At 41.9% G+C, this 22,442-nt stretch overlaps 1 long non-coding RNA gene across 1 annotated transcript in view; it reads right to left on the bottom strand.

Annotated features, from left to right (window-relative positions):
• LOC130707029 (uncharacterized) overlaps nucleotides 1-22,442 on the bottom strand; it is a 40,106-nt gene that overhangs the window by 7,532 nt on the left and 10,132 nt on the right. The window contains exons 2-3 of the long non-coding RNA XR_009007042.1: nucleotides 14,358-14,553; nucleotides 9,598-9,701 (exon numbers count right to left, since the gene is read on the bottom strand). This is a non-coding gene — a long non-coding RNA (uncharacterized LOC130707029). The remainder of the gene's footprint in view (nucleotides 1-9,597; nucleotides 9,702-14,357; nucleotides 14,554-22,442) is intronic.

Raw genomic sequence — 22,442 nt, 5'->3', positions numbered from 1 at the left:
TCCTGAAAACATTGTAAAGTGATAGGTGTCAAGAAACATTTATGCCTTCACCCTTAACCTTCACAAATGATGCCATTTCCATTCAGCTATTGAAAAATATATTCTGGCTTTCAAAACAATAAACCAGAAGGCATTTTCTCACATAAGCAAGGTCATAAACAACTGTCAGCTAAAGTTGAAATAGCAACAAATCAAATAATAACAAAAAGCATTTTTATAGATTTTTAAACCTTACAAAGCATTTTCATGTTCATTATCTAATTTAATCCTCAAATCAACTCCATGAGATAGTTATTATTTTCCCATTAGAAATGACCACATATTAAATCCTTAGTGATTGCTCAAGAAAAGCTGAAATCTTGACTGTTACATCTATTAATGCCAAGGTTGGGTTTTTTCCCATGGGAACACTGGATGCTAAAATCAACAGGGATTTTCAGCGCAAGATGGCAGACTAGGAAACATTTACTTTCTGTTCCTCCTGAAACCATGTTTAAATAAAACTGTAGAAATACCAAAATTAAGCAACCAATAAAAGCCAAGACATTGTGGAAGTCATCAACCACAGAAAGATTTCAACACATTTTGAGAAGGCAAACAATGAAATGGAGGAGCCATGAATAAAATAATTAAGAAAAGACTACCCTAAGTAGGGTCTGCACAAAGCCAGTCAGCTTTTGCTGAGCTCTGGTTATAGTCAAGGGCAGAGGAAAGAAGAGGGGCGGAAAACAAGGAGACAAAAATCATTTTAGGAACAAAAGTTCATTTAATGAGCTCCAGGGAACACTCAGCCTGCTGCCATACAAACTCATGAATTACAATGGATTGTTGGTAAGCAAGACAAGAAAACAGGGAACAAACAAAACAAACAAAAATCAGGACATTGTTTCTTACTGAACTCTTCTCAAATGAGATCAAGGAATTATGGTTCAATGCCACAGCTGGAAATCATTTCTGCTCCTGGAGAGGTTAGAAAGGGCTTATAATATTTACCCCTTTTTTTCAGACAGAATTTAGGTCTGAGCAAAACCTTTTGTGTCCTCAAACCTCAAAGTTTATTGGGGATGGAAGTCCAAATTAGCTGTCACATATCATAAAAAGAATCTCATGGGCAGAGGGTCAAACTAATTTTGGAATATATGAATTATGCCCAGTGTTATTTTCAATAGATTTTAAACTAAAATATATAAATAAATTTTTACTCATCTATATGACTCTGGGTTCTGAAACTTCTACATGTCACATGCGTGATACAGAACACACAATGTCAGCCCCAGGAGAGAGAAAACACTCCAATGAAGCAAGCCAAAGAAACAAGTTTCAAACAAGGTAAAGTGATGTGTAGACCAGGATTTTTCAATTCTTTCCTGTCATGCTGAAGCTTCCAGCTCCTGAATAACAACACATGTTTCCCTTGCCCTAGACACCCAAGAGTATGTCTCCTCTCTTGGGCATAAGAATCGCTAGAGTTACATATGTGTAGTAAACAGTGGACCCAGCTGGCATACTCACAATGACCAAATTGTGTTGATCGTACTTTAAACCAATACGTCGCTCCACGATGAAGTTGCAATAAATGATATATTTGCTTTCCAGACATGAATGAGATGCCTTACTGGATATACTCCAGGAAGGCCAGAGAAACTGGAATAACTTACTGGTGAATTTCTTTCTGGATAGCCCATGATTTATCTAGAATATAAGCTTTACATATCTGGATCCTTCAAACTAGACCAAAGGGAAAATCTGGGCTGCAAGCCTCAATTAGAAATGTGGGACGCTGCTATGCTGACAACTGGTGCTCCCTGACCTGTATCTTCTGAGACTAGAACCCAGTGTGGTGGATGAGCAATTCATGCGTTGAACAAAAGAAGACCTCCTACATGGCAGTGTATGTGTTCATCACACGTATGGCACTTAGGGCTAAGTACCATAAGGGCCACAAGAAAAAAAACAAAAGTAACACATGAAGCATATATGATAAGGAGGCGCCACAGTCCAGAGCACGAGCTCTGGAATCACACAGGCTTGCTTCGAATCCCGGCTAAGCCACTACCATCTGTATACCCTGAAGAACAGTCGAAGGTTTAAATGTTGTTTTACCAAATTTCGAAAAAGAAGTGAAGAAAGAACCTATCTGCCAGGAAGGGACATCGTGGGGTGCAGCACCCAGTCGGGTCAGGGCTCTGCATCCCCTGCTCAGAAACCTTCGCCACCTGGCTCATGGTGATGCTGGCAGCTGAGCAGCCCTGGAGAAGGTGCTCCCGTCATCAGGCCTCGCAGAGAAGCTGGGGAGGTCCCTGGAGGAGGCGGGCCACAGCCTGGCAAGCTCTGGGTGCCTCCTGCACTTAGCTCTGAACAGGCTCTGGCCCCTGGGCCCCTTGTGGGGGAAGGGCTGGCCGATACATACGCAGGGCTGAGGGGCCTGCAGAGCCGGTGCCCAGGCAGGGTGAGCTCTGCAGGAGAAGGCTTCCACAGTCCCCAACAGTCTCCGCATGGTGGCCCATCCGGTGCCAAACACCTGTCACCCACAGTGAGAAGTCCCAGCCACTAGAAAGTCCAGAAGGGGTCGGGCTCTGGGGCCCCGCCCTTTGCCCTTGGGCCGGGGTTTCTCCACGGGCTGGGCTTGCATTCGCCCCCCGCCCCACCCCCTGCCCCGCCCACCCTTTCTCTGTGACGAGTACAATGGGCATGTCACAAGCGCCAGGCTGAGCCATCCAGTGTCCAGTGCGTGCTAGACCTTGAGAGGAGGTGAAGCTAAGGAGAAGCTCTCCCAGTTTCACACTCTGTTCTCAGATCGCTTGGCGCACAACCGGTCCTACATGGGCAATTTACTGTGTAAATTTCGTACCTGGCTCTGCCACCGCCGCCGGCCCCACCGGCCCCGCCGCCCGCCCCGCCGTGGGGCCCCGGTGGGCTGTCACCCGCTGGTTTTGCCCTCCTGGGAGGCTGCCACATCTGACCGGGACCACCCTGCTGCTCCAGCGCCTGCCATCTGCCCTGAGCAGGGAGTCAACGTCAGGAAGCCGGTACCATCCAGTCACCTCCCACTGAGGAGACGGGGGCTGGGGAAAACAGGGGCAGAATGCAAAATGACAGCTTGGGAAGGAGGTGAGAAGAGGGAGGTGAAGGTCCCATCCCATGCCGTGGTGTCCTCTGCCCCAACCTCATGCTGCTCCCTGCTGCTGGAGAGGCCAACAAAAAAAGTGCTGGGTGAAGACCACCGGCCCAAATCACCAGGCTCACCGACGTCTGGGAAGGAGCTGCAGCGTGAAGAGTCTTCACGCATCCCAACAAGAAGATCCCCTTCCCTGCTATCTACCAGCAGTAGGCCCTGGAAGCGGAAGATTCCCCTGCCGCTTTTTCTGCCGCTGCCAGGGCTGAGGTCGCCCCCGTCGGGGAACGAGGCACTGACGTGGGATCGAGGTGAGCTGCCCCCTCCTCCTAAGCTTCCGTGCTTAGCTGCTGCCAAACACCCAGGCACCTTGGAGAAGAACATTCAGTGTCGCTGGAAAAAGATCCCCAAGAATGTAAGGAAGGTCCAGCCACCGTCCCATGAAAAAGAACCCCCAACACCCATCTGTGTAGCTCCTACCCCTCCTTTATACTTACCTACCCCTCTTCCAGCCCCTACCATCAATCCCCCTATTGTAACTGGGCAGCCCAGGACTTCTGTGGCAATCCCTTCCACCAGCATGGTCACGGCATCTGGAAGTGTGACCTTGCAGCCTAGCATCTACATGGACACTGCTGCCCCTTCCGGAGCTGTCATTTTCCATTCGGCTCCTGTTTTCCCCAGCCCCCCATTTACAGCTTCGGCCAGCATCGGTGCTTCAGCAGGCAGCACCTCTGACACTGTACCTATGGACACCACACCTCCTTCCCAGGCTGTCATTTTCCATTCGGTTCCTGCTTTCCCCAGCCCCCCAGTTACGACTTCGGCCGTCACCAATGCTTCAGCAGGCAGCAGCTCTGACACTGTACCTATGGACACCACACCTCCTTCCCAGGCTGTCATTTTCCATTCGGTTCCTGTTTTCCCCAGCCCCCCAGTTACGGCTTCGGCCGTCACCAATGTTTCAGCAGGCAGCAGCTCTGACACTGTACCTATGGACACCACACCTCCTTCCCAGGCTGTCATTTTCCATTCGGTTCCTGCTTTCCCCAGCCCCCCAGTTACGACTTCGGCCGTCACCCAAGGGAGAAAAAGAAAAAGAACGATAAAACCACCACACTGAGCAAATTACTAAAGCTTTTCTACTTTTAACAGGATTTTCCATCTGGTAGATTTATTGTCATATCCCCTTCAAAACAGACAAGATGCTCACCATATTTTAAAGATTATAGGTTGCCACTGAAAGAAAAATTTTACACAGTCACTTCAGCCGTCACCAGCCTTCGGCCTGTCTCCAGGCAGAACCAATAGGCATTTCACAGGGCTGTTCCTAGTTCTGGGAACACACCTCCCAGTAGTAGCAATGCCTCAGCCCATGCCTCAACGCATTTACCTGCAACGTGGCCAACAGATAGACCAACACTTCAAGCTTCCTTGGACCCAGGTCTCCCGTCTCAGGCCACATTGGGGGCCAACGATGGGCAGAGGCCTAATGATAATTTTCTGTTGGGAAACCCAGCAGCTTCAGCATAAGATAAAGTCCTAGTCGCCCCTGCAGCCTAGCCACCGCGAGTCAGCATCATGCCGGCAGCTTCGCCAGCTTCCCTATTCGCCACCACCAGCAACACGCAGCCGGCCTTTGGCGACAAGCCAGGCATTCTCCCCAGGGCTGTGTCCATTGCTACTGGCTTCGGACTTGCCACCAGGATGCCCAGTACTGGGGAGAGTAGCTCGCTCTCTGCCGACACCACACCGGGCCCACTGTTCATGGGACCTGCAGCCCCTACGGCCGGTGGGAGCCTTGGGGTCGGTGTGTCAGCCCCAGGCCTCACTCACTCACAGGCATCCAGACCACTTAACTTCGGGGCAGGACTAAGTGGGGCACCCAGCACCGCTTCTGTTCCTACTTTGGGCCAGACAACCTGCCATCTACCTGACCACGGCAAGGCTGCTGCAGTAGGAGGGGCAGGCACCATCCCAGCATTTGGGAACATACCTGATTCCACCTTAAATCCAAACACCTGGGGCCCACCTGGGCTGAGTACAGGTGGTACGGTGATGGCAGGGGACAACACCATCCCCACAATGGGAGGCCCTAGGGTTCCCACTTTCCGTCACTGCACACAGGGCCCATCTGGACGGAGAAAATCTACATTTAAAAGTTCCATCACCAAGGAGGAGAAATCTGTCAAGGGACATGTCAGTTTCCACCTTCTAACAGAGCACACCACATCTGTTGCAGTTGCAAGTGTGGTTATCACCCGTGGGTTTCAACACACTTCTAGTTCTACCTTATTTCCAAGCACAAGGGGCCCACCTGCCCACAATCTAGGTGGTGGTCCTCTAGGAGGGAACAACATCATGCCCATGATTGGAGGACCTGCTATTCCCGCTTACAACTGGGACCCACCTGGCCAACACACAGGTGGTGCGGATGGAGGGCACAACATCTCACCGGTGCTGGGAGGCCCTGTGTCAATAACTGCCATCAGACTTGGAACCCATCTGTGCAGAGAACGGGGGGGGGGCATGGGGGACAGCACCACACCTGCTGTGACTGGATACACTTCTGGTGCCGCATTCATACAAAGCACCCGAGGCCCCCCTGGTCAACACCCAGGTGGTGGCATGGGGGACAGCAGCATCCATACTTAGAGAGGAAGCGCCACGCTCAGGAAGAACACTGGGGCCCCCGAGTCACGACACCCCTCTGACTTAGACGAGCCAGCATTGTGTTTGCAGGCTCCTGGTCAGGGCAGCTGTGCCTGTGCTCACAGGAGTCTGGCAGCCGCATAACCTGCCCAGGGCTTCATAGGAGCCACCAGCGAATTCCTTTCTTCTATGAAGAAACTCAACAAATGAAGAGCAGATCTTATTCTGCAAACTGTGTGTCACCATGAATGGACTTTGCCTCACTGGAAAGCGGCTCAGCCCCTTTAAGTGAAACTTAACCTCCTCTCTTCCTACAGCAAGCCGGAGGACCACACCTCAGGGGTGTGCAAGAGTGTGTGTGTGTGTGTGTGTGTGTGTGTGTGTGTGTGTGCTGGAGGGTGAGGAGCATATGAGCCCACTTCAGAACTACACCAGACTTGAGACGCTCCAGTCAGGAGAATGGAAGACAGCTGCCTGTACCATCCTCTGTGCCATCCCTGGCTTGACTGTTAACTTGGCGGACCCAAGTTTTCCCTAGACTTGGAACTGGCAGGATGCCCACTGCTGTTTTCAGATGCTTCCTCTCCCCCTGTGCATTTGCCTGAATGGGCCCTTCTCTTTCCCAGCTTTATGTACATATATATATATGTCAATAAAACCTTGTTCGTATTAATCTACTTCTGTTTATGTGTCTTTACTCACTGACTCAGCTGTAGAGGAAGAACTGACATATGTGAGTGGTGATGTGTGAGCCAGACTTAAGACACCAAAATTTTGTGTCCCAGTGACTGGGATGTGGAATTAGGCACACATTATGGCTGCATGTGCTGACTCCTGAAATCTGTTTTCAGTGTAACGAGTGACAATCAGGAGGAACTAAGGTCCAGAGGAGGGAGAGATGGGGTGACTCACCCTGGCTTCTCTATATGTCTCTCTGTCCCCTCACCACTCCGACCACACTGGAGGCTAGAGAATCCCTGATGTGTGATAAGGAACCACACTTAATGATTGTACTTTTCAAAAATGTTGAAATGTCTTTTGGGGCATCTTTTTATTCAATTGAGACTTAGGCCAGTCAACTTCATAATTCCCTTTACACCCAGAGAGGACAGATTTGGCATCCAGGTCCATGTGTCTAGAGAAACAAAGGAAGAGTTCATACCTGCTCTGTAATTATTGAAAATTTAAGTTGACCTCAAATGTACCATGTTGCTTAAAATAGCAGAAAAGATCCTCTTTAATAACTGGCTTGGCTCTGAGCTAACCCACTAAAATATCAAATCACAAGAGTGACAATTGTGCCCAGTTCTGGCTGGCCCTAGAGTTCTACTGGGCCTCAACTAGGTTTAATAATGGCAAAATTCCTGAGTCTGTGCAGCCTATCTTCCAGTTGGAAGGGAGAACAGAAACCTATGTACATTATCTGGTAGGTTTGCCAGGAATAAATGCTATGGAGATTAAGCAGTATATGGTGAGGTGAGATTGTGGGCAGAGAGGAGCAAGGCTTTCAACGTAAACGGTAGACAGGATAAGTCTTACTGGGAAGGTGGAATTTGAACAGTCTAGAGGGAGGCAGATGAGTCAGACATCTGAGGGAAAAGCATTCCAGATCATGGGAATAACCTCTGCAAGGCCCAGAGGAAGGATGCCAGTGTCCTCAGGGAAGAATTAGTAAATAATGTGGCTGGAATAGAGTCAGCAAGTAGGAGGGAGGGAAGGAGGAAAGGAGGACAGAGGAGATGTGTGTAGAATTCCCTGCATCACCATTTATTGACTGAGTGATCACAAACAGTTAATTCAACCTTCAAGTGTTTCAGTGAACTCAGTGCTTTTCCTATGGCCTACTGACCTCTCAAGAGTTTTGGAAGGATAAAATAATGTAGGGAAGTGACTTATAAGCCACTGTTACTGTTCTATACATAAGGATAGATGGATAGACAGGTAGATATAGATAGACAGATACATAGATAGATAGATACATAGACAGATAGACAGAGAGATAGACACAGAGAGAGATAGAGAGATAGATAGACAGATAGATAGATAGAGAGATGGAGAGATAGACAGATAGATAGATAGACACAAAGATAGATAGATACACAGATAGATAGATAGAGAGATAGACAGATAGACAGATAGATAGGTAGAGATAGATAGAGAGATAGATAGATAGATAGACAGATAGAGAGATAGACAGAGACATAGATAGAGAGATAGATATAGATAGATACATAGACAGACAGATAGATACAGAGATAGAGAGATAGAGAGAGATAGAAACATAGATAGATAGACAGATAGATACAGAGATAGAGAGATAGATAGATAGATAGATAGATAGATAGATAGATAGAGTTAAGGAGTGAATTTCTGTGCCCCCCCCAACCAAATTCATATGTTGAAACCCTATCCTCTTATGTATGATGAAATTAGGAGGTGGAGCCTTCAGGAGGTAATTAGGTTTAGAAGAGGTCATGAGGGTGAAGCTGCCATGATGTGATTAGCTCTTATAAGAAGAGGAAGATACACCAGAGCTTTCCCTCTCCACCATGTGAAGAGACAGCAAGAAGGTGGCCCTCTACAAGCCAAAAAAGGAGGACTCACCAGGAACTGGATTTGCCTTGATCTTGGACTTCCAAGACTCCAGAACTGTGTGAAACGTCTGTAGTTCAAGACACTCAGTCTATGATATTTTGTTATAGCAGCCTAAGCAGACTGATACAGATAGGTAAACAGGGAGATAATGATTGATAGATGATAGATAGATAGATAGATAGATAGATAGATAGATAGATAGATAGATATACATACATTCATACTCACTTCAGTGACAGGTGGAGATACTGCACATATATGTATGCTTAATGAATTCCTTCTAAAGCTTTCACTTGGCAATTCAAATGGGAGATCCCCTTTTTAAAGGGAGCATAAAAGTGCTTACTTTTATGAAGTACACAGGTGGAAAAATATAACAGTCTAAAAATGCACAGCACTGAGCCTAGTGCAACATTTATGAGATTAGACCTGTAAAAACAAAGAACACCATCACAGAGAGGCTTCCAGACTCCTCCAGGCACCCAGGCGCCTGATTCATTTACTCTAAGTTGTTTGTTACGGTTCCAGAGGATCAAAACTCCTGCTCCCGAACCTTTTCTGTTCTGTTCTTTTTTAGATTCCATATATACGTGTTAGCATATGGTATTTGTTTTTCTCCTTCTGACTTACTTCACTCTGTATGACAGACTCTAGGTCCATCCACCTCACTACAAATAACTCAATTTCATTTCTTTTTATGGCTGAGTAATATTCCACTGTATATATATGCCACATCTTCTTTATCCATTCATCTGTCGATGGACACTTAGGTTGCTTCCATGACCTGGCTATTATAAATAGAGCTGCAATGAACACTGTGGTACATGACCCTTTTTGAATTATGGTTTTCTCAGGGTATATGCCCAGTAGTGAGATTGCTGGGGCAGGACAGGAATAAAGACGCAGACGGAGAGAATGGACTTGAGGGCATGGGGAGGGGGGAAGGGGAAGCTGGGACAAAGTGAGAGAGTGGCATGGACATATATACACTCCCAAATGTAAAATAGATAGCTAGTGGGAAGCAGCCGCATAGCACAGGGAGATCAGCTTAGGGCTTTCTGACCACCTAGAGGGGTGGGATAGGGAGGGTGGGAGGGAGACACAAGAGGGAGGGGATATGGGGATATATGTATATGTGTAGCTGATTCACTTTGTTATAAAGGAGAAACTAACACACCATTGTAAAGCAACTATACTCCAATAAAATGTTAAAATAAAAAACAAACTCCTGCTACCTGGCTTCAGAGAATCTCCTGCCCTTGTAGTCAGAACTGCCTCCCAGAAGCAGGGTTGATATCCAGGTTGCTTCTAATAGTTCCACACCTTCTCTCTGGGGTGCCTGGCAATATTATCAGGGACAATTTTTAATTTTAAAAACTCATACTTCTTGGCTTTTTATTTTTAAAAAATGGCCTTCAAAACTGATAAGAACGATCCTGATAAGGAAAGCATTTAACAAATGTATGAGAGATTTAAAGATAATTTTGAATTTCATGTTTTGATGCATTTACACAGTTGAAGCGATTTCTAAATAAATTAAAGTATTTTTAATGAAAATAATACATGAACATGATAGCAACTCAAATAATACTGAAATTCAACCCGTCTAACCCCCGTTCCCCTCTCCAGAGACAGGTTTTCGCTACTTCAGTGTCACCCCCATAATTCTAAACATTATGTTTATCCTGCTATATCCATTTTAGATCCATTTTAACACCTTAACATGAAGGAGGAAGATAAACCCCTACCCCCACTACTACTCATCACTCTTCTTTTCCAATACATCATATTCATGTCATTACTCATGCTGCTTCTCTTTTGTAACTTCATGGAGTTTTGCTAGCTTTATTGATGGGAGAAGTGGTAGCATAGTAGCTAAAAGCACTGGATCTGGACATGGACCACATGGCTTGGAAGCTTTCTTCCTCAGTTAACTAGCTCTGCAATCCTGAGTAATTCATATAACCTTCCTGGGCCTCTATTTCCTCACCTGTAAACCGAGGAAATGGATGATACCCATCGCATGGAGTTGCTCATGACGATGCAAATAATAATAAGGCATTTGCAGCCTTTAGTATCCAACACCCAGAAGCTCTCAAGAAATATTATTAGCTCTAGTATATAGCTATACTCTCAACTTTCTTATGGTATCAACTTTCCCCCTAATCTCATCATTTTCTTTCTGCCTGAGACTATTTGTGTCCCCACAGCTCTCTGTCTTTCCTCTCCCCTTGTACAGCTCACCTTCTGTCAATACCATGTTTGTTTCGTTTGTCTGTGCTGATCACATTTACATTTTCTTATGCAATCACAGCAAAGGGTCCTGTGTTTTATCTACAGGTTGACAACAAGGGTTGAAAACCAAGAAGTTATATTAACTATTTAAGTTTTGCTCAGTCCTGGGGACAAGAGTATGGTAGGACTGTATTTTCTTCTCTCTAGGTATGACGCCCCTACTTCTGTCGTTACTATCAATTACTTAAACTCATGCTATATTTTCGTTTGCTTTTGATTTCAACTATTATCTTCTCCCAAGATTTCATTACTTTTCCTAAAATTTGACCCACCTTCTTCTTTTTTTCTCCCTGCATTACTTGCCCATAATAAATTATTTTTTAAATTTTCAAATTCAATATTGTTTCCTTGGCTGGGTCCCATCCTGTGCCAGAACGCTTGTCCCTCCCCTACTCAGTTTGGAAGCTGTAAGACCAAAGTAAGGATAAGATCTTAAAAGAAAGGGGACCAACTTGCTTTTAGGCTAGGCCGGATGGTGGCCTCAAAGAACGAGTTTGGGAGTGTTCCTTCCTCTGCAATTTTTTGGAAGAGTTTGAGAAGGATAGGTGTTAGCTTTTCTCCAAATGTTTGATAGAATTCACCTGTGAAGCCATCTGGTCCTGCACTTTTGTTTGTTGGAAGATTTTTAATCACAGTTTCAATTTCATTACTTGTGATTGGTCTGTTCATATTTTCTGTTTCTTCCTGGTTCAGTCTTGGAAGGTTATACCTTTCTAAGAATTTGTCCATTTCTTCCAGGTTGTCCATTTTATTGGCAAAAAGTTGCTTGTAGTAGTCTCTTAGGATGCTTTGTATTTCTGAGGTGTCTTTTGTAACGTCTCCTTTTTCATTTCTGATTTTATTGATTTGAGTCCTCTCCCTCTTTTTCTTGATGAGTCTGGGTAATGGCTTATCAATTTTGTTTATCTTCTCAAAGAACCAGCTTTTAGTTTTATTGATCTTTGCTATTGTTTTCTTTGTTTCTATTTCATTTATTTCTGCTCTGATTTTTATGATTTCTTTCCTTCTGTTAACTTTGGGTTTTGTTTGTTCTTCTTTCTCTAGTTTCTTTAGGTGTAAGGTTAGATTGTTTCCTTGAGATTTTTCTTGTTTCTTTAGGTAGGCTTGTATAGCTATAAACTTCCCTCTTAGAACTGCTTTTGCTGCATCCCATAGGTTTTGGGTCGTCATGTTTTCATTGCCATTGTCTCTAGGTATTTTTTGATTTCCTCTTTGATTTCTTCAGTGATCTCTTGGTTATTTAGTAACATATTGTTTAGCCTCCATGTGTTTGTGTTTTTTACGTTTTTTCTCCTGTAATTCATTTCTAATCTCATAACGTTGTGGTCAGAAAAGATGCTTGATATGATTTCAATTTTCTTAAATTTACTGAGGCTTGATTGTGACCCAAGATGTGATCTATCCTGGAGGATGTTCCGTGCCCACTTGAGAAGAACATGTAATCTGCTGTTTTTGGATGGAATGTCCTTTAAATATCGATTAAATCTATCTGGACTATTGTGTCATTTAGAGCTTCTGTTTCCTTATTTATTTTCATTTTGGATGATCTGTCCATTGGTGTAAGTGAGGTGTTAAAGTCCCCCACTATTATTGTGTTACTGTCGATTTCCTCTTTTATAGCTGTTAGCAGTTGCCTTGTGTATTGAGGTGCTCCTATGTTGGGTGCATATATATTTATAATTGTTATATCTTCTTCTTGGATAGATCCCTTGATCATTATGTAGTGTCCTTCCTTGTCTCTTGTAACATTCTTTATTTTAAAGTCTATTTTATCTGATATGAGTATAGCTACTCCAGCTTTCTTTTGATTTCCATTTGCATGGACTATCTTTTTCCATCCCCTCACTTTCAGTCTGTATGTGTTCCTAGGTCTGAAGTGGGTCTCTTGTAGACAGCATATATATGGGTCTTGTTTTTGTATCCATTCAGCAAGCCTGTGTCTTTGGTTGGAGCATTTAATCCATTCACGTTTAAGGTAATTATCGATATGTATGTTCCTATGACCATTTTCTTAATTGTTTTAGGTTTGTTTTTGTAGGTCCTTTTCTTCTCTTGTGTTTCCCACTTAGAGAAGTTCCTTTAGCATTTGTTGTAGAGCTGGTTTGGTGGTGCTGAATTCTCTTAGCTTTTGCTTGTCTGTAAAGCTTTTGATTTCTCCATCAAATCTAAATGAGATCCTTGCCGGATAGAGTAATCTTGGTTGTAGGTTCTTCCCTTTCATCACTTTAAGTATATCATGCCACTCCCTTCTGGCTTGTAGAGTTTCTGCTGAGAAATCAGCTGTTAACCTTATGGGAGTTCCCTTGTATGTTATTTGTCATTTTTCCCTTGCTGCTTTCAATAGTTTTTCTTAGTCTTTAATTTTTGCCAATCTGATTACTATGTGTCTCAGCGTGCTTCTCCTTGGGTTTATCCTCTATGGGACTCGCTGTGCTTCCTGGACTTGAGTGGCTATTTCCTTTCCCATGTTAGGGAAGTTTTCGACTATAATCTCTTCAAATATTTTCTCTGGTCCTTTCTCTCTCTCTTCTCCTTCTGGGACCCCTATAATGCAAATGTTGTTGCGCTTAATGTTGTCCCAGAGGTCTCTTAGGCTGTCTTCATTTCTTTTCATTCTTTTTTCTTTAGCCTGTTCCACAGCAGTGAATTCCAGCATTCTGTCTTCCAGGTCACTTATCCGTTCTTCTGCCTCAGTTATTCTGCTATTGATTCCTTCTAGTGTAGTTTTCATTTCAGTTATTGTATTGTTCATCTCTGTTTGTTTGTTCTTTAAATCTTCTAGGTCTTTGTTAAACATTTCTTGCATCTTCTCGATCTTTGCCTCCATTCTTATTCCGAGGTCCTGTATCATCTTCACCATCATTATTCTGAATTCTTTTTCTGGAAGGTTTTCTATCTCCACTTCATTGAGTTGTTTTTCTGGGGTTTTATCTTGTTCCTTCATCTGGTATATAGCCCTCTGCCTTTTCATCTTGTCTGTCTTTCTGTGAATGTGGTTTTTGTTCCACAGGCTGCAGGATTATAGTTTTTCTTGCTTCTGCTGTCTGCCCTTTGGTGGTTGAGGCTATCTAAGAGGCTTGATGGGAGGCTCTGATGGTGGGTAGAGCTGACTGTTGCTGTGGTGGTCAGAGCTCAGTAAAACTTTAATCCACTTGACTGTTGATGGGTGGAGTGGGTTCCCTCCCTGTTGGTTGTTTTGCCTGAGGCAACCCAACACTGGAGCCTACCTGGGCTCTTTGGTGGTGCTAATAACAGACTCTGGCAGGGCTCACACCAAGGAGTACTTCCCAGAACTTCCGCTGCCAGCGTCCCTGTCCCCACGGTGAAACAGAGCCACCCCCTGCCTCTGCAGGAGACCCTCCAACACTAGCAGGTAGGTCTGGTCCAGTCTCCCCCAGGGTCACTGCTCCTTCCCCTGGGTCCTGATGCGCACACTGTTTTGTGTGCGCCCTCCAAGAGTGGGGTCTCTGTTTCCCCCAGTCCCATCGAAGTCCTGCAATCAATTCCCACTAGGCTTCAAAGTCTGATTCTCTATGAATTCCTCCTCCCGTTGCTGGACACCCAGGTTGGGAAGCCCGACGTGGGGCTCAGAACCTTCACTCCAGTGGGTGGACTTCTGTGGTATAAGTGTTCGCCAGTCTGTGAGTCACCCACCCACCAGTTATGGGATTTGATTTTACTCTGATTGTGCCCCTCCTACCGTCTCATTGTGGCTTCTCCTTTGTCTTTGGATGTGGGGTATCCTTTTTGGTGTGTTCCAGTGTCTTCCTGTCGATGACCGTCCAGCAGCTAGTTGTGATTCCAGTGTCCTCGCAAGAGGGAGTGAGATCACGTCCTTCTAGTCTGCCATCTTGGTTCCTCCCATTGTTTACATTTTTATTTTCTCTTCCTGTTGTCTATAAACATAATTCCACATAGCTTCAATATAATTTGCCATTCTTATCTTTTCATACTAAATTTAAATTTTATGATTCATAGTTATACTTTTTAACATTGGATTCAGAAGGTTTCATTGTGTTGGTCCATTTTTTAAATTGGTGAAAAATTGGAAATAACCTAAAATAAACTATTGTAAACATCTTCATAAATACAACTTTTCTTTTTCTACTTAAAGATGTATGTTTTTGATTCTCCATTAATCAACTTGCTTGGACAATAGTGTATTAAATAGAAGTTGTTAAGAGTGTTTATGAAGTCAAAAAAAAGCTTATGATTTGTCTGCCAATTGTTATTTCAAGACAGTGATATTTTAATAATCAAATAGTACATACAAAGAAGTTAAGATTTGTGGTATCACACTAATTACATATTATCATTAAAAATTTATATGATATGTAAAGCATTCTTAAAATAGCTAAGTTGCCTTTTGCTATAATATTAGAAATGGAAATATATATAAATAAAACATGTATATGTAAAACATATTAGGAATTCTGTAATATTAGTACCTGGTGGTATATAATACGGCATCATGGAATGAGAATACAATTAAATTTTTTTTTTTTTATTTAGCATGATTAAACAAAGTGGAAATGTAACTGAAGTATACAAGCTCATAGAGCTATTTTAAGAGTAATTTTATTTCTTGGGCTATTTTTTGTATTGGCCTCAGTTATTTGGAGACATAGAGGTAAGCCAAATCAATAGCTGGGTATATACTTAGATCCAGATGAGTATAGGGGTAAGATAATGGTGTGAATTGTGTCACGTTTATATTGTAATTATGTATGCCTAAAAAAGATGGGAACTTTTATTAGAAATTTTTTTTTTATCTCCTAACACGAAAAGTGTAATTAAAAAAATTTTTAATACAAATGTATTCGCATTAGTTTCTGAAAGTAAAGGAAGGGTATACACATACAAACCACATGCATACAGACATTTTTTTGGAGGGTAGTTAAGTTAAAAAACAAAATAAAATAGCACAAAAAGAACTGAGCTCCTATATATTTTTAAGAGGCATGTTAAATCACACAGAATCATGTGGTGATTATCAATAAGCTACACTCTATGAAATATTTCTCCTATATTACCACATACACTCTATTTTACACTCCATCCTAATGCCGCTAAAATGTAGAAAGCAGCAGCATAGCACAGGGAGATCAGCTCGGTGCTTTGTGATGACCTAGAGGGGTGGGATAGGGAGGGTGGGAGGGAGGCTCAAGAGGGAGGGGATATGGGGACATGTGTATGCATATGGCTGATTTGCTTTGTTGTGCAACAGAAACTAACACAGAATTGTGAAGCAATTATACTCCAATAAAGATCTATTAAAATAAATAAATAAAATAACATGAAATAGTAGATTTGAAGGATAAAAATAACCATTTTAACCTATGATGTTTGTTTTCAGTAAATTCAAATTAAATATTTAAATGTGAATTTTAATATATGGCTTGTTCTAAATAAAATATTAACTCGTAGGTCTAGTTTTTGCAACCAAATATTTCATATAAAGATACTTGCCTCTTTACTACTGAAATACAGGATAAGTCTCCACATTTCACTCTTTTATCCAGTGGGTTACATTTGTTTTTTTGTGTGTTTTCTATATGAAATCAAAGGAGCAGTGAAGGCTGACAGGCTTATAGGAGAGTAAGATTGACTCACCTACCACCCAGCAACTTGCAGTCTTATAACTTTTACTGTTTTTACATAGAAAAATTCATCTTAAATTGAAATTTTGGTCCAATTCTGAAGATTCTGTTTGGCAGAAGTCATGGGTGTACCTGTGTTTCGCTATCCTTGAGATTCAGAAATGCCAAAGGTGTTCTAAGATTCAATAAACTTGAGTGTTTCTGCATTATACATAAAATGGATCATACTTTGGGATTTTTTAAAAATTTATTTTTCCATTTCTGCCCATCTCAATACTTTTGTTTTAGTTAAAATAACTTGTTAGTGTAGAGAACTTATATTTTTAAAAAATGCTGGCTTATGTAAAACCTTTTTACAAAACGATCCTTTTTTTAATGGCCTTGGCATCATTGTCCAGTGCCTGTTTGATTCCTTTCAAACTGTACACTTTTGAGAGTTGCTCTGTAGACCTTTGGTGCATCTTGATTCTTTCTTTCGTGCTTTGTCAAACATAGGATTGGCCACAAACAAACCTGTAAGTAATGGAAGGAAACACTCTGCTGGTAAAGAATGTTAGGGTCCTGAACCTCTACCACCTGGTGTGTCTGGTTTCCTGCCGTGGCGTACTGCAGAACGTGCAAAAAGCAACAGGTAATGTGTTTGCATCCCCTGTCTTTTTCAGTCGTTCAGAATTCTTTATTTTGGAACTTCCATTACGTGGGCGGTCTCTGGTGCTTTCTATAGAGGAAAAAAGATAACTCACACATGGCTTCTGCCTAATGAGCCCTCTAAGGAAGTAAAACAAAAAGTAACAGAGTTTCAAGTTGTTTCTCAAGTGTCACAACAGAGGTAACCCCGTGGGAGTCATGAGGAGACTAAAATTATCTCCAATTGTGCAGGTGAGAAAAGTTTCACTAAAGACAGGTGTAGTTGAGCCAAGCCCTACAGCACAGAAGTAGGAATTTGGATATGTACGAATGGGAAAAAAGACATTTTAGGCATGGGAAGTAGTTTAATGCAGAATGAATGAGAAATCTGCATTAGACCTATTCTAAATCAACTGGCTTATTAACTCAGTAAATCAGATTTAGTGAGTCAAACTAGCTTTAGCTGATTACTTATCCAGGGGATAGCTGTTCATAGTAATTTTTGTCATAGAACAGTAAATAAAATTGTTGAATTATAGCTTTAGGCTTGCTAAGTGAAATAGATTGCTCTAGATGATTTTCAAGTGACTTACTTGGTAGTATTCATGAAATTGGGGGTTAACAATTGCTTAAGAAAACAAAGAGAATTGATTTTAAATAGTACTTGAAGGAGTTACTGTGTAAAGTATCTGTTCAGTAGCTCATGTTAAATGGATGTTTATAATCCCTATTGGACAACCAACTAATTTTTTGCAAATGGTAATGTGAACTGCTGTTGCATAAACTATAGTGTTGAATCCCCAGTCTTTGCACTTGAGTTTAACAACTCTGTGGTTTCCTATCTTCTTGGTGAGACACTTAATCTCAGGTCCATCCTCATCACACAGAGTGGTAAATTAGAGAACGATTAATATCACCATTTAAAGAAGTGAGACTGAAATCTCAACCATCCTGAACATAGGAGCTGAAGGGGCCTCTCAGCAGTTCAGAGAGTTATCACCAAGCCAGTGGGCTGAATTCTGTTCAGTTTTCTCCGTAGCAGAGCCCTCCAGGTCCTTCTTTTGAGCTTATTTATTTTTATACACAATTCTGTATGGATACTGTACATAATACTAAATAGTTGTATTAACTGGATTTAACTGGTGATGTATTTACATCAAGATCTAACTTCGTTTTGTTGATATGTTTTTAGGGGCTTTCCATTCATCAGACTCGTGATGTATGTAGTCAGGTGCGTATTTATGATATGTAGGGGTTGAATTGGGAAAGGTGGGTGGTCATTCTTTTTGCTTTTTAAACTGACAGAGCCTTACAAGAAGCATTTCCCTCTCTGAAATAAATCCATGTAAAACTTGTCTGGTCGCTCTCCCAATGCAACTGTGTAGTTGTGTGGATTTCGCACACAACTGGCAGCCTTGTGGTTATGTCTGTAAACAAGGAAGCCTGTTCTCCAGTCTGCAAATCAGCTGTTACCCAGTGAAATGAACTTGACTGCCATTTCTGACCCCTCACATGGAGCTGTCATACTCAAGAATGTTCATATGTTTTCAAGAAATGTTGTTTGCAGGCTATATGTACAAATTCCTGATCTGAAAGCCAATATAAAGCAACATCTCCCAAACCTCTGCTCTCTCACCAAGGCCACACACATTCCCTTGCTTATGGCCTCATGGCTAGTACTGTCAGTATCAGATTCTCCTTCGCAGTGGTCTTGGGAGACTGCATAGTTGCTCTGTGAAAGGCACCACTGCTGAGATTGAGAGAAGAGCACCTTGGGTGTCAGTCCTGCCCTTGCATGCCCAGAGGGAGGGGTGTGCGCCTCGTTCTCCTGTTGGGAATTTCCTATGCTGCAGGTTTGCTGCTTGTTGTGAAAATGATGTCCTAGTGACTTGTCTTCTGCGTAGTTATATAATCCCAGCACACTTCTGTATGATCTGTAGACTTTTATGGGGTTGTGGCCAGGTCAGTTTTTAAATGTTTGGAAATGTCCTATGGAACAACATTGCAGTGGCAGTGAAGCTTGACAGGAGAACTGTATTACTGTTACCCTAGTTTTGGCTTAAGGGTGATGAGAAGATGAAATTTTTGATGTGTCAGTTTTAGTTGTGTATGTGTATGTGATTTATTTTTTAAAATTCTAACGTCTGTTATTCACAGCTTAGATATGTTGACTTTCTGATTATTCATCAGTCCCTTTACTGATGTATTTTCCTCCGAAAAACTACATTTGCTTCCAGACTGTTTTCGTCTGATGGTAAAGAATAAATTTTTCATTTGCAGTATAAAGTTGATTTGAGAAAAAATGTTTACCTTGGCTCTTCACTTGGCTTCTGTGAAAGAAACTTAATAACATGGGCAATTCCCATTACTAATCCTAACCATGTACAACAGAGGTCTGTACAGTAACATAGCAAAAATAAGTTACTGTACTTTTACTTAGTCATTGCCTGTTTTAGACTAAGGAGCAGTGAGAGACATTTATAAATAATGATACCTCAGATCACTTTTGTTAAATGTCCTCTAATATGTGGATATTTGGTATCTGGCTTGTGTTATCTTTTATACAATCTTGTCTTCTTTCTTTGCACTTCAGTTTAACAACTCTGTGGTTTCCTATCTTCTTCTTGTGACACTCAGGTCCATCAGAATTTCCTGTGACTGTGACAGTAGAGAGTCCTTCCTCCTCACAAACTGAAGAGGTCGAAGATTCCTCAGAAAGTGTTCAGGAAGAGCCAGAGAAAATCAGTTTGAAACAAGAAGCATTGCAGGTATGAAGTTATCACTTTAAAGCTATAGAGAAGATTATTTTTCAAATGGAAGCCTGATTGCAACACTGCACAGCTTGAGTGAGGGTTCTGTCTTCTCCTCCCATCTGCATTGTATCCCCTTGAATGGTTCCTTAAGCTTAGACCAAGGTGAATGGTGGACATTTGAACTCTAAGAAGTAAAAATCAAATCATGTCGCTAGTAATATAGTTTCCTTTCCTTACAACCTTCGGATATTCGATTTAGGGAGAACCTTAGTGATCATAAGATAAAGAAATTGAGTTCTGAATGAATATAGTCAGCTGATTCAGTGCTCTTGTTTTACAAATGAGAAAATTGACAGTTCTAGTTGAACTCTCTTTTTATAAGAGGAAAATATGGCCTCATTTTAAATAAAAGTAAGGTTGAAAAATGTTTTGATGTTAATATTCTCCTTTCCTAAAATAAAAAACCTCAAGAAGCTACATTATATTCCCTCATAAACCTGACATCTAATGTGATTCCATACTTTTGTTTGTACAGACAGAAAAGAAAAATTGATTTTCATAAGAAACTTTTGCACCTCAAAAATAATATATTTCTTTTATTTCAACTTTAATGCAGAGCTGAACATTTCTAGTAAATAAGGGAATACCATTTGGGGGAACCTTGTCTTTGTGCTACAAAGTCCATGTTTAATTTTTAAAAATTATTTAATATGATTCTCTTTTCGTATGAAACATGAAACTTGACAGGTTTCAGAACTAATTATCCCCTTATTGTAGGACTATGGTAATTACTCTTTGATTTTCAAAAGAGAATGTTAGATTTTTATGTTTTTAATTAAAATTAATGATAATATAGAGAAATTTTAAGAAAACTTAGAAAATTATGAAATGTTACAGTAGGAGAAATCTATAGTTCATGTAGAGTTACCCCCTTTCGTTTTATAAATGAGCACCTACAATTTGTAGCACGTAAGTGGTTTCTTAGTAAATTGCAGAGTACGACAAGACCCTAGAGCATCTAACCCGCATTCCTTGTCATTTTAGATGCGTTGTATTCGTTTCCTTCATGAGTAGAACAGGAGATTGTATTTCTAAAAGCAGTGATAGACTGGGGAAGACCAAGAACTTTAAACACGGGGACCACAGAATAGCAGATTCAGAATGCACTGAGAACCCTTGCAGCTCTTCTCCATTTTGACAAGACACTACAAGGATGGTATCAAAGTGTTTAAGTACATAAGCCAACAACAGTCAAGAGATTTCAACATAGTTTTGAAAGACGGAAGACAAGTGGAGGAGTGTGAAACTGAAACAGTAGAACAGAGGAAAAGCATCACCTAGAATATGCACAGGGACCACCTGCAACTGAGGAGGATTCTGACCCCACCTGCAGAAGTAGCTTCATGCTTTGATGCGCATGTAGGAGAGAGGGTGGAGTTAGTTAAAAGTGTGACTGAAATAGGGGAGCTCATTGAAGGGTTGTGTTTGGAGGAGTGGACTCCCAGCCCCGCCCTCACGCTCCTGAAATGAGATGATTTCATTTTGAAAACAGTGAAACTGGGGAGAACTAGGGCAGCTAGTGTGAGTTTTTACACCCTAGAAAAGAGTGTTTGGGGGGGGATCCGATTACAGTCACTCCCCACTTCTTCCTGCATAAGAAGCCAATCAATCGTTGACTTCAGGGAGCTTTCTGCGCTCGTTCTTAAATAGAAAATAACTGTCATTTGCCTGATAGTTGAGTAAAGCTTACAACGTGAGAGAGGGGGAAAAAGAGAGAAAACATACCCTGGTAGGACCGGGGACAATTTAGGGAACAAAATAGTTTAAGCAAAAACCCTAATTAGTATCCTGAGAGAGGTTTAAAAAGAGCTAGCAACTATAAAATAAGACTAGGGTGTTAAATAAAAAAAGAATGGTCAGAAAGCAAGAGAGGTGTCTTGGAAATGAAAATATGGTTGCTGAAATAAATTCAGTAGGAATTTAAAAAATTTCTCAGTATATAAAAAAGAATGACACATGGAAAATGTGATAGCAATATGTTAGAGAGGCTGCATCTGGGAGATCCAACATGTTACTACTAGAAACTCCAGACCCAGACAAAAAATGGAGGGAAGCTGTCAAAGGGCAACAAAATTCCCCATAGCTGAAAGTAGACATCAGGCCTCAGATTGAAAATAGTTACTCAAGTTTTGAGCAAGATGAACAAGAATAGACTCATACCTAGGCACCCTTCATTGTGAAACTTTAAAATACTGAAAAAATAAATTAAAATAGATTGGGCTTCCCTGGTGGCGCAGTGGTTAAGAATCTGCCTGCCAATGCAGGGGACATGGGTTCCATTCCTGGTCCGGGAAGATCCCACATGCCGCAGAACGACTAAGCCCATGTGCCACAACTACTGTGCCCGCATGCCTCAACTACTGAAGCCTGCACGCCTAGAGCCTGTGCTCTGCAACAGAAGAAGCCACTGCAATGAGAAGCCCGTGCACCGCAACGAAGAGTAGCCCCCGTTCACTGCAACTAGAGAAAGCCCGCGCAGCAATGAATACCCAAATGCAGCCAAAAATAAATAAATTAATTAATTAAAAGAAAAATAGAATAAAATACTGAGAGGATACATCCATTCCAGAGAGAAAAATACTGGTCACCTAAAAAAAAAAATTTAAAATCTGACTTTATCATAGTTGTCATCAGCACCATGGATGCTGGAAGGTATTAGAAAGATACCTCCAAATTTTTCCAGCACATAATTTTCACCCTAGGGTTTTGTATCCAGCCAAACTATCAGTCATAAGTGGAGGCTGA

This window comes from Balaenoptera acutorostrata, unplaced genomic scaffold (assembly GCF_949987535.1).
Source record: "Balaenoptera acutorostrata unplaced genomic scaffold, mBalAcu1.1 scaffold_449, whole genome shotgun sequence".
NCBI classification, from domain to species: domain Eukaryota; kingdom Metazoa; phylum Chordata; class Mammalia; order Artiodactyla; family Balaenopteridae; genus Balaenoptera; species Balaenoptera acutorostrata.
Note: the sequence above shows the minus strand (reverse complement) of the source record. Positions and strands in the feature narration are given on the sequence as shown.